We start from the raw sequence: 11,547 nt of genomic DNA, 5'->3' as shown, positions 1-11,547 counted from the left end.
TGTTCATTAGTATCTGCTTTTATTGCATCCCTGTTTCTGTCTCCCAGAATGCTCAATACTTTCAGATATTCCTAGAAACAAATAATTTTGATGTGAAGAACCTGCTGTTAATATGATATTGCCTATTATATGAGCTATGAAGATGAGAGAATTTTCACAGAAATACACCATACTATAAATACTTCTGTAGGTTGTAGATATCAAGGGGTGATTTATTACGTTTAAAAATATTTTGGTAGTTTTACCCAGGAAATAAACTTGGAAATGTATTCACTATATGCCAAAATGGCCAACATCAGCAGTCATACCCTTCTCTTGGCTTAAGAGGGAACACTTCCAAAGTCATATAAATTAAACCAGACTATCCTTAGAAGCGTTTAGCTTTAAATAACTCTCTGATTTACAGAGAAACCATTCTTTCCAGGGTGAAAACTTAAAGTTGTTTAACCACAGCTTTGAGAGACACTCTGAGACCATGCCAGGCTAAATGGTCCAGAAGTTTTGTACTTCAGAAGCACAGGAACCACTTTGAGCAGTTTAAGAGATTTTTTATGGTAGTTCTATAAAAGTTCTTAGCCTCTGAATTACTCAGAACACCAAATTAAAAAACATATTTCCATTGTACTTTTATGTAATCTGAAGAATTTAATTTTGTTCCTTTATTTTGAGTCGACCTTGCCTGGCATACCTCACAATAAAATTGAAACACTTCATCTTCATTCAGCATGTAAGCATCACCCTCTGTTCCAAAAGGAAAAAAGTCAAGATCCCTAATATTAGCTCATATTAGCCCTAATGTTAGCTATATGAGAAACAAAAATCAAATTTAGCTACAAAGAAATAATAGCTACTGTCTCCAAGAAATGGCTGTTTCATTCTCTCATTCACTTGTTTGTCTCTCAGTCTTTTTCTTATCTACAATTTAAAGAAGATTTTTTTAGAAATGAACTAAAAGTTAGATCCTCCTGAAGATTAAAGATCTTCATTTTTCTTCCAACTTCCAAACTAATATATCTCCCTTTTTTTGTTTTAGAGAGGAAATCACTGAAAGGTTAAGACAGGACCCCAAACTCAATTTGAGTTACAGGCTAATAAATGTTTGGATCACACAATCTTATCTGGGTCTTGGCAATAAAATTCTAGTTTAATGAAGTTGAGGTCAGGAAATGGAACTTGTAAAATGGAGAACTCATGCAGAACAGAGAGATGACACAGATATTGACACACTCCATCTTTTCTTTTCTTTTCTTTTCTTTTCTTTTCTTTTCTTTTCTTTTCTTTTCTTTTCTTTTCTTTTCTTTTCTTTTCTTTTCTTTTCTTTTCTTTTCTTTTCTTTTCTTTTCTTTTCTTTTCTTTTCTTTTCTTTTCTTTTCTTTTCTTTTCTTTTCTTTTCTTTTCTTTTCTTTTCTTTTCTTTTTTTTCCTTTTCTTTTCTTTTCTTTTCTTTTCTTTTCTTTTCTTTTCTTTTCTTTTCTTTTCTTTTCTTTTCTTTTCTTTTCTTTTCTTTTCTTTTCTTTTCTTTTCTTTTCTTTTCTTTTCTTTTTTTTCCTTTTCTTTTCTTTTCTTTTCTTTTCTTTTCTTTTCTTTTCTTTTCTTTTCTTTTCTTTTCTTTTCTTTTCTTTTCTTTTCTTTTCTTTTCTTCTTTTCTTTTCTTTTCTTTTCCTTTCTTTTCTTTTCTTTTCTTTTCTTCTTTTCTTTTCTTTTCTTTTCCTTTCTCTTCTTTTGCTTCCATGCTTTAATGTGTTCATAAATTACCTAAGATCAAAGTTTGTAGGTCAAGAAATCAAGATTATTTTTATTCTAAAGAAAAATGAGAAGAGCCAGAAGACTATGATTTTGTGCAATAATGCAAAGCAGTATCTGTAGTAAACTTCTACTAAACACATAGAAGTCTTTCAACTTCTAAAGGTAAAAATATAAGTATTTTAAACAAATTGATGTAATTGGCTGTTAGTAAACATGCAATAGGAGCTAAAACTCTAAAAGGTCATTTTCGTCTGATTTCTGGAATGGTGTGACAAAGTAGTAAGTTTTGTTCTTAGGCTTTATTTAAGTGTTTGTTTCTCATATACAGTCAAACAGTATATAGGGCTAGTGCCAGAGTGATCTTTAGTCTGGCTCAGCACAGCCATGAAAATACTTTTATACTTGCTCATAATCCTTATCATTCCCCATATAACTAAACCATGAAAGCAAAGAATAACAAAATATATAATGCCTTCACTAAGAAGTGTGTCTTGTAGAAGAATGATGCATGGCTAAAGAAAAAGCTACCTGAGGAAAAGTATGTGGGACTGGTAAAAGGCTTGTTTTTCAAAGTAGGAATAGAGACTTTTGAATAAAGTTTAATCTGTAGAACAGTGAAACCAGATCTGAATGACTCACAGCATCACTGTCAGTGCTGATCCACAATGACCTCATAGGTTAAGAACACTGTTACAAAGATTTATAAACCAACACTCCCTAAGGAGATTTAGTATCTTCACAGACAGACCGTTTATGCTTTGGGGGTACTGTAAAAGACATGCTTTGGTACAATTCATCCATAAGGTATAGAGCATGTTACTTGGGACCAGGAGCTGCCCTCCATGCTGGAGACAGACAGCTCCAATGGATCACTACAGGACATTGCTGAGCCCCTCAGCCAAGATGGTGATGCCCTTGGGCAATCATAATTGGGAAATGCCAAAATGCTGCTGCATCTTCCTTGCAGCTGGTGCAGACACCACAAAGGAGCAGACATTTACACTTGAGCTTGTAGAGAAATCCATGCTGGAGTGGATTACTCTGAAGGACTGCAGTCCATCGACAGGATCCATTATGGAGCAGAAGAGACATGAGAAGAGGAAGAAGCTGGTATAGTGACAACAACTCACTTCTCCATCTTCCTACACCAGTCAAGGTATGACAGGTAAAGAAGCTGGGAATAGATGTGTTAAGTTGAGCCTGGAAAGGAAAAGGAACAGGGAAAAGTGATGTTTTGATTTTTGTATTTTTTTTTCTCACCATTCTAAAAAAAAAAATCTCTTTTAACTGGTAAGAAACAAATTAAGTTTCCCCAAGTTGAGTCTGTTGTGCATGTGAAGGTAATTAGCAAGTGATTTTCCTGTTTTTACCTTCAGCCATCTGCTTTTTCGTCTCATTTCTGTCCCTGACCTGGTGAGAAGGGGGGAGTGAGAGAGTGTCTGGAGCGGGGTTTGACCTTCAGTCAAGTCAACCCACCAGAGGTAAGAAGTCACAGCTTTAAGTCATTGCCAGAGCAGAGGAGGGCACACAACACAACGCTAAGCTGGTGTCTATTCAGGGAGCCACCCACCACTAAATGAGGCTGGTGCAAATATAAAACCTTTCATACATGAATAAACTGCTTGGCCATGTGATTTCTGTTGAAGATTTTCCAAGTAATCTTACCCGTGTTCTTGGACTCTTAACTGCAGAGCGACAAGGACAGTCTTTCACTGCAGCTGAATTCAGCTGCTGAAAGGTCCTATTTACCATGTACACACTTCTATCTTTTCCTTTGCAAGCTTGAGCCCACAGGATAAGTTGGCTGACACATTCTCTTGATAGAAAATTAATCCTCTCTTCCCTACCACATGCTGAGAAGTGTACTTTCTGTCATCAGTGAGCTGAACCAACTCATCCTTCTGGGAAGCTGCATAAAGATAGATGATACAGGGGAAGAGGAGGAAAAAGGACTGGGCAACATGTCAAAGTTATATCAGGTTAGGTATGAAAGGAAAATGTACCTCAGTAAATGTCCGCAGAAACGCTTGGTGAACTTGCTTGAATATTTTGAGTATTTTTGGGATTGTTTTTTTATTCTATCCTTCAAAATTAGTGTCTACGTGATATTTCTGTCTTTTATTCACATACATTTGGAATGGAAATCTATCTGTAGATGATATAAAAAACCCCCACATCATTTGCTACCTAAGGGTAGTAGTAAAACCACATTTGTCTAGTCCTGCATTTGCACTTAGAAACATTTGGCTTATTTACACGTCTTTCAGACCTAGTTTTGCAGTAAGTACACAGGCAGACTTTTGCATCTCCATGTGGAGAAAAGAGTTACATCTGTCTGTAGCAGGCAAATAAAACTCTGTGGGATCCACTCTCATTGTTAAAAATGTGATTCCAGATGCCTTAGTAAATGACAAACACTATATGATGTGATCAGTGAAAATTCTAACTTGAAATGAGGTCAACTCCAAGAAAAATTTTCATCCAAAACAGTATAATAATAGTGAATTTCATAATATAAGACAATTTGCCATTTATCCAGTTCATTTATGACAAGATTTTCTTCAAAATAACTTTCTGAATCAAATATAATTTAAACTTATATCAATAAGATTGCTGTCTCAAATATATATTGAATCTTAGTAAAATTTCATTGATCCTTCCAGCAATAAGAGCACTAAGAGATAATAAAAAGATTGTCAGTCCCAAAAGCTTCTGATATAACTGATCTGTTAGACATACATATGAACATTGATTTAAAGTAAAATTTATAGTTGAAAAAGAAGGTTGATGACACAACACCTTTTTGTTTGCCAACATTTCCTGGAAGAAACACTATCCTGAAATTTAAAATTAGGGGGCTTGGTTTGTTAGCTGGAGTTTCATTCACGCCTCTGGAAGGGCATTGTCTGTGAGAATACCAAAGCTTCTTGGATGAATAAAAGGATTTAACTGGAATGATCATGACTGCTGTCTTTTAAAGTGGTGTTTTTTTGTTTTTCCCCTAAGGATTGGGAAATTATTGCTTTTCTCAAATGTATAAAGAATTCATAAATCGGGGAGGCTAGAGGAATGGTTAAGTTTCCTGATGTCATGCTGTCAACACCAGATCATCTAACACCATTATATTTTCTTATTTTGTAGGACACACTTGGGAACAGACAAGGAGGTAGGGAATGTAGCCTTGGAGATTCTGTAAAGGAGAAGGAGATGTAACTCACACATCATGCACATATGTTGTACCACCTGCTCTTTGTGTAAAAAAGAAGTTGCCCAAGAACTGTCATTTCTGGGAAATTATCTTTTTTTATTTCTTTATATATAATCAGAATAAGTGGGAAATGCTGTGCCAAATCAAATATTTGCACTTCTTCTCTTCATATCTCTCTTTTTTTCATGCATCACAAGAAAACCTGGATATTAATTTGGTTCACTAAAAGTCAAGTTTGGCTTTTATTGAGGTCTTGAATACCAAAAGGCTCTGCAGCCATCAGCCTTGTCCCTTGTCCCTGCTGTGCCATGGGTATCCCTGTGTCATTTGTTCCCTTATCTTGCTGATTTTGACCTTGCTGATATGACTTACAGGCTTTGACTTGAGCCTCTTTTGTCACTGTGGATTCACATGGGCACCACAGGGCTGTCACCCAAGCTTGTCTCCTCTCCTGGGTCCTGCCAGACTGCACCCTTCCTGGTGAGGATACCAGTTCCCCCTGCCTTGCTCTCACCATTGGCTTCAGCCTACATTTTGCTTTATGAAACGGCCCAGCTTTCCTGTGCACTGCCTTATGCTTGTAATTTTGTTTAGGTTTATTTATTTACAATTATTATTCAGTAGAGAGCTGCTCAGCTGAAGCTAAAAGGTCAATTTATGGAGATTGAGTTCTTGTTATTCCCAATTCAGCAACTTAGCAAAAAACTTATTAGATGCTTAGTGAATAAAGTATTGCTCAGTGGGGTGTTGATCTGCATTAAGTCTCTTATTAAAATCAGCTTTAGGAAAGAATGGAAAAACTTGCTATTTTTTCCACAGAAACATCTGCATTGTTAAGATTTCTGACAAAATCTACAGAGTCTGGTAGAGATGTAAAAATACAGAAAGTGGGTGAAAAAAACCCAACACAGGATAGTTTTGGAATGAATATAATTTTTTTTTTTACTCTCCAAGTATAAGTGCTCCATTGAAGTAGTTGAAATTTACTGTACCATAGACATGAGCTGCACCAATAATATATTACCCTAAGGATTTTTAAAGAAGGAATAATCATGATGAATCAAAATATTTGTTACTAAAAAGCAGTTGCCCTCCTATCACTGGTGATAATGATGTGCGAGTACTTCTTCAAGCATCAGTACAGAACAGTGTAATGACTAATTTCACCTTTTAATAATATTTTTCTTCCAGAGTTTCTTGTAAATAAACATATTTACAAGGAATGTGATTTTAAGACTGAGCTTCTGGCTAAAACAGAGGATTTTCAGCTCTTGCTTTGTTTTGTGCCAGCAGTTTGAAAAAGAAGCAGCTCAAAACCATTCGGACATGCTGCACTTATCACTGAATGAGTATTCTGCCCACCTACGCTGTAAAACTATCTAAAATATATTTTAAAAACTCCCTTTTGATTTAAAAAGCAAGGAATTCTTTAAGGGTTATATGCTTGTGTTGAACAGGTCTTAAATACTTTTGGAGCAACAGGATGTTCACATGACCCGTTTTCATGAGGACACACAAGACAAGCTAAATAAATGAGGCTTGTGGGGCATTAACAACAGGATGCTACTGCTCAGGGAATTCAGGCTAGCTAACATATGTTTCAAATCCGGAGTATATTCCACGCAGCCACTACAAGACTTAAATTACAGCAGTATTCCTGACCACAAGTAATTTGCTCAGCTCCTTGGCTAATGTGCCATTATGGCTCTGGCTGACGTTTCAGACTTTTTGCTGTACATCACAAAGAAATGCTTCTTCAGGATTAGGCTCTGGGTGGTGCCAAAGAGCTAGTTAGTAGGAAAATGTATTTGTGCAGATCTTAAACTGACTAATGTTCACCTTTTCTTACAGCCGATGGAGCGGGATTCGTTCTTCAAAATAATTCATCTGGTTCCCTAGACCTTATCAGGTATCTTGATTTAGTTTTCCCATTTTTAAAAGCATTCATGAGATGAAGTCTTAAGTTGTATTTCTTTCTCTTATGTTTGAAATTACAAATATATTCCTGTAAGTAAAACATCCTTTTCATATTACTTTATCACTGAAGAGTTTCTATGACCTGACCTTATCAAATTGGAAATGAATGTTTTTCCAAAGTATTATATTCAATCTTAATGCGTGTTTGACACAGACTATAGAAGGATTATGTTATTTCTTTTTTTTCTTAATTGATTTTACATAACACAAATGCAAGTAAACATTAGAGGAAAATAATTTATGTGTTAGTTCACCATCACATCAAAGTATTTTAACCACGGTAAATTTACAGTCTCAAATAAAGAGACCAAGTAACAATAAAAGAAAATAATTTATTCAACCTGAGTAATTTAAAATTACTCTGCTTGGAGTGATTTCACTAAATAAATGGCAATATTCTACTTTTAGCTTTCAATATCAGCATTTGTATATATATTTACCTTTTTCAGTTTTAAGTAGTTTGAAAAGTTTTAGATTTGTCTGAAAATTGTATGCAGCTGCACTTAAAATTAACAGCTATTTATGTGTACATAATAGAAATAAAATCACATTTATCTATCTCTATTAGGTTTCCAGGCCAATAGCATTTTCTGTGTTTGTCTGAGGGTTAAATTGTCTTCAGGATGTCCTCTTAATTTTAATTTTATTTCTAAGGATAGGTGGCTTTCAGTGTATTGATATCAAAAGTTTTAGAGTTTGATTTCCAGTAGCTGTTCAAAGCAAGATTTCTCATAATATATTAATAAAATATTACTACAAAATTGGGCTCTCTATAGATACCAAGAAGCCAAATTTTCAGCTGCAACAAGTTTCTTTAGCACTCATCTATGTCCTGATATATCAAGTGCCTTCTAGTCCCCAGATGCATAGAATGTATTGAAAGGATTAAAAAACTATCTGGTACTTTTAAATAATCCACATCTTTAAGAAGCCTTTGTTTGTTAAAGGGAGAACTGGAGTGAATATTATCTGATCTAGTCACTTATCCCTAATTTAGATCTATACCACAATGAAGACACCAATAAAATTAGTGACTCCCATACTTGCTCTACATCACAGACACCATTGCTGAAATAGTCACCTTCACCTGGAGAGCTGAGACTTGGCCCAAGGAAAAGACTTTTAACACAAAGTTGCCACAGGACTGTGGAAATCTGCAGCAGTCACTCTCTACCCATGCATTTATATTAAGTGAAGCCCATGGGTTGCCCCAGTTATCAGGGTATTTCCACAGACACTAATAAAAAATAGAAAAAATAGAAAAAAACCACAGAAGAGTCAAAAGGAATACAATAAGAAGCAAAAGTAGTAAACAATGTAATAAGTAAATAAAGAAATAAACGTCCTTGCCTTTCCAAACCACAAAACATATGTGGCAAACTAAAAAAATAAGACTTCAAAAATATTTTTATCTAACTGTGCATACTTCTTCCTTTTGATGTATTTAAAGTTCTTTAATTCTCTCCACTACTTAATCATATGCCTCTTAATATGCAAACTATAAACTACAGTACTTTGTTAATCAATCAAAATAATTCTCATTTATACCCATTTTCCTGTGGTCTAGGGAGGTAATTTTAATATTCTACAAATACCTTTAAGCAAACCCCAGGGACAAATCAGTTAAAAGGCACTGTAAGCAGTTATTTTTCTGTAGCCATATGCAGTGTTCATACTCTGCTGGTAAATACCATAGATTTTATTGACCCTTTTGAGGATAATGAGCATAAATGTGACATATATCACCATATGGTTTCTACACATGGACAGGCTGCAATTAATGCTGAAACCTATAATTTATCCCATGCTTGTGTGTTTATCTATGTCAAAGCTAACTCATTTGCAGAGTATCTGTGTATATACACTTATATGTGACTATAAACATAACCACTTCTATGCTTAACTACTGGTTGTGCAGAATAAAGCCTGTATATAATATATGATCAGTTGCAGAATGCAGATGAAATACTTACATCAAGAAAGTTGTAAAAATGCTGTGCTATAGTGCTGTTATTTTTTTCTCGGCCTTTAATTTTGACAACCACCAGAAAAACTAATGCTGTTTTAATTGAACAATTACAATCAAATTTCACCCTACTGTCATATATACATATATATTTCTCTATCATATATATTGCACTCTACTCTCATATATATATAGCATGTTTAAGACAGTGGCCTAAATTCCTAAATTAAATCTTATGCTCTGATTCCAGTCATTGCATCTGCTGAAAAACTTCTGAAATTATAAGTAATTTTTTTAAACAAAAATCACATAGAACTTGCAACTGGAAAAATAAGGAACCTATAGTATTTGTGATCTAGGAGTGGATAACTCACAAAATAGTTCTGCAGCATCAGGACTGATTGTTTTGTCAAGTCATACTGAGATAAATATGCACGCCCACTGAAGAGGTTTCTCTCTCTCACCTTATTTAGAGCATGATTAGACAGCTACTGTAAGCAAGGAAGCACTTCTCTCCCCCTTTCCCAGTAAAGGACACCCTGACATTCAGTGCAACAAAAATCAAGATAATCTCATTACAAATTTCACTTTCATTGCATTCTAAGTGCAGAACCTTATTTTTTAATCTCCTTGGGTAATACTTTTACATACATTCCTCATACAAAAATACCAATTGCTTTTAACTGAAAAAAATAATAAAAGAGTTAAGGCTGTTCTAAAATTATACACCTGCTTCAAATATGAAAACCAATGTCTATAGGGAAAGAAATGGAGACAAATTCACCACTGTCATATCTTCTCTGCCATCTGTGGAGTATTATGTTCATGTTTTTCTAAGATAACTTTAAAAAAATTTAAAAGTAGATTGCTGAACAGTAGATCGTGGATTAACTGAGTGGCAGCCAGAAAAAATCCAAGGACAAGAATAATTGGGTATTCTCCTCTATCAGCCAGCACTTCCCCTACCATTTGACTTTGCTTAATATGAAGACAAAGATTTCATTGGCAGTATTCTGCATTCGGCCAGTTTCGTCCAAAGTCTCCATACAGCAAAGATTTAAACCCAATTAATAAACCTGCACATCCCATTCAGTTGCAATGTTTCATTCATCCACTGAGCAAACATGCATAGACTGGTGATTATTTTTTTTCCAAAACACCTAAAATTAATAGCACAGGACAGTTTTAAAAGTGCTTTAAGGATGTAGTCTTTGATAGTGCTTGTATCATATAAGACAGGTACACACTGTTTAATTGTCACTACTAATTTAACCAAATCTACTTTTGATCAATCAATTGCAATTGGTTTTAATTCTTATTGGTTTGTTGTCTATGTATTGTATTATTTAATTTCATAATTTAGGTATCACTGATTGAATAAAGTAATAAAATCATATATCCATAACCACCTAGGTCTCTATCAGTGTCTTAAGTAACAAAAATATAAATCTAATATCTCACTTGCAGCAATAATTTGGTTTGATGGCTAAATAAATCATGTTTAAATTTCAGGGTTTATAGATTCTAACAATTCTTTGGGCAGAGTGATGTGCAAATGATTAACATTAGCAATAGTTTTGAGAGCACTGTATTATAATTTCCCTAGCAAAGTTGGAATATGTAAACGGAGAAAAATATAGATATAGATTGCCAACCTTCCATATCAACTAAAAATATCATGTTTTTTTGGTTTGGTTTGGGTTTGTTTTTTTTTTAATCAAAAAGCTGATGAAACTGGATGCAATAAGCGAAGCATGAGCCAGTTGGTCTGCAGGGCACCTGGAGCTTGGCCTCCAGGGACACGTGCCAGCCACCCTCACAGCAGCAAAACACTTGCCCCAAGCCTTCAGTTCTGGGAATGGTCAAAAACACACCTCAGGGTCACACACTTTCCTTCCTAAATACATCTCTTCACTGAAGAGTTAGTCTATTGGAGAAATTCCACTGATATCTCTTCTGTAGGAGAAATAAACAAAAGCAAAACCAAAGCAATCTTCGCTTGCCCTTCAAGGGAGCCAAGGCTTCACAGCAGTCCAGGCTTAGAGATTGTTGTTCCTATGACAGAAGAAAACTACCAGGAAAAAGGAAAACCTTTGTACAAAGTATCAAGTTGGTTTACTGGAAATCAACAGAGCAGGTAGAAAATAACTCATTTTCAGATTTTCAAGGAATCAATTTGCCTGCATCGAATAACTGAGGATCACATTATTTAATTCACTGGTACGTACAAATAAATGTGGCAGATTATTAAAATATTTAGATGGTGAATAGAGTATCAGTCCAAGATAATATTCCCTGCAGCTTTTAGATACAGAAAAACACCTCTGCATGGTAACCATATTAGCTCCCAGGAGTCTCCAGGGAAGCAAGGAAGGTAGACACAACATGCAGTGCCTCATTTACCTCTCCCTTGATTAGTCCTGGTCCAGAAAAGATATTAAACAAACAGTCTGTTATTTGTTATTTTATTCATTTAAATTCTCAAAAGAATAAAAAAATTAGGAGAAATTTTAGAAGGATAATCCCTTGTTTGTCATAACAGTGTTCTCAGGGATTGAAGATTGTTGGGGTATTGGAAACTCTGTGAGTCTTCAGATATAAACTTCACCAGAATACTAATCAGCCAATTGAAAACTTGCTAAATATTCCAC

The 11,547-nt window shown here is 34.8% G+C and overlaps 1 long non-coding RNA gene across 4 annotated transcripts in view; it reads left to right on the top strand.

The window, feature by feature from the left end:
- The first annotated feature begins 6,465 nt into the window (after window positions 1–6,465).
- Window positions 6,466–11,547, top strand: part of LOC148225382 (uncharacterized) — a 37,989-nt gene continuing 32,907 nt past the window's right edge. For all 4 annotated transcript variants that reach the window (XR_015806594.1, XR_015806595.1, XR_015806592.1 and 1 more), the window contains exon 1: window positions 6,466–6,862. This is a non-coding gene — a long non-coding RNA (uncharacterized LOC148225382). The remainder of the gene's footprint in view (window positions 6,863–11,547) is intronic.

This window comes from Sturnus vulgaris, chromosome 1, assembly GCF_052056855.1.
Source record: "Sturnus vulgaris isolate bStuVul1 chromosome 1, bStuVul1.hap1, whole genome shotgun sequence".
Taxonomy (NCBI): domain Eukaryota; kingdom Metazoa; phylum Chordata; class Aves; order Passeriformes; family Sturnidae; genus Sturnus; species Sturnus vulgaris.
This window is presented reverse-complemented; position numbering and strand designations above follow the sequence as displayed.